The sequence below is a fragment of the Ruditapes philippinarum genome, unplaced genomic scaffold, assembly GCF_026571515.1.
Source record: "Ruditapes philippinarum isolate M1 unplaced genomic scaffold, ASM2657151v2 ctg7058_1_1_1_1, whole genome shotgun sequence".
Lineage (NCBI taxonomy): Eukaryota > Metazoa > Mollusca > Bivalvia > Venerida > Veneridae > Ruditapes > Ruditapes philippinarum.
In genome coordinates this window covers 31,244-32,798 of record NW_026857052.1, presented here as the reverse complement: position 1 = coordinate 32,798, position 1,555 = coordinate 31,244, and positions in this window count along the sequence as shown.

Genomic DNA, 1,555 nt, shown 5'->3' with positions numbered 1-1,555 from the left:
CTGGAAATAGTGAATTTTTCGAAACTGTATACGAATTACATAGTACATAAAGAACAAATCGCGGGTTCAAAACATGACCATGCCATGAGGAATCACCCCCGGACATATTTATATTGTGCAAAGAAAACCCTTCAAAGTTGTACAAGGTCCCGCAACCCCGCCAAGCGAAAAGTCGATAACTAACAAGTTAAAATGGCGGGGGCGCAGAGCGAAAACACGTTAACTGGTGAGGCGCGGCTGAAGTTTTATAAATAAAACGTCGACAGAGTGAAATTTAAGAAATTAAACGGTGGGGCGTTGATCAAACAATCGCTTATAAGTGGGGGCGCGAGGAGAAGTTAAATAAATTAAACTTCGCTCCGAACCCCCGCTAATTAGTGGGTTTTCGCTCAACGACACCGACGTTTTATTTCTTGATGTTGCGCTCCGGCGTGGCGATGTTTTATTTATTAATCTACACCTTCATCAGACCAATTCTAGAATACGCCGATGTTGTTTACATCAATTGTACTCAATATGAAAAGAGTGAACTGATAAAATCCAACATGAAGCTTGTAAAATCGTCTCTGGTGCTACACATTTTACATCCCTTCATGAGCTCAAACGAGAGGTCCCTTGGGAAGCTCATGGCAGTAGTGCTTTTAAAATGAAAAATGGACTCTCTCCTGACTATCTATCAAGTTTTGTCCTTCCTTCTGTAATAGAAACCTCGCGTTATAAATTAAGAAATTCGAATGATATACAAGGGTACTGTAATGCTTTTCTTCCTTCATCTCTCATAGAATAAACTACCAGATGATATACAAAATACCCCTTTATTATCCTTTTGTAAATGTCTTTTGGATAGAAACATTAAAATTTGCCCAAAATATTTCGATATAGGTATCAAACAATGGCTAATTTATCATGCACGTCTACAGAGTGTAGTTCTCTTAACCACCATCTTTACAGAAGAATATTGTAAATGCACATCTATGAAATTGTGGACTTCAGGAAACTTACCCTCATGTTTTTTCTTTGAATGCAAAGAATATATTACTTTTAGAGACAGTTTTTCCAAACAGTTTCAGCTTACTGTAATGTAACACTCCACACACTCCTTGACTGCGACACAAACTGAAGTGACGACAGCAACATTAGTATATATCAGGCAGTTCAGATAGTAAACGATTTCCATAGTCTATGCTATATTCTACTGCTCCTCCAATTTACCCATAATAGGTAGTTAACTTGACTTTTTTACTTTCCATCTTTCTTCTATCTACAAGTATTATTCAAATTCAATATTTCAAACATTTGTAAAATCTGTCATATAAATATAATAATATTATAATTGTAAATGTCTTTATCAGCATTTTAAGCTTTCGGACCTGGTCTTTTTTCAGCATTGTATTGTGTTATTCCTCATGTATATTTGTTTGTGCTAAATGTTCAAAATAAATTGTCAAGTTTCATTTACACTACCGCTTTATATGAAATATATCTTTTGTGCATATTTTGAACCGTAACGAGATTCAAATTACACCCGAGCTAGGTTGATCGTAAAAGGAAGTTA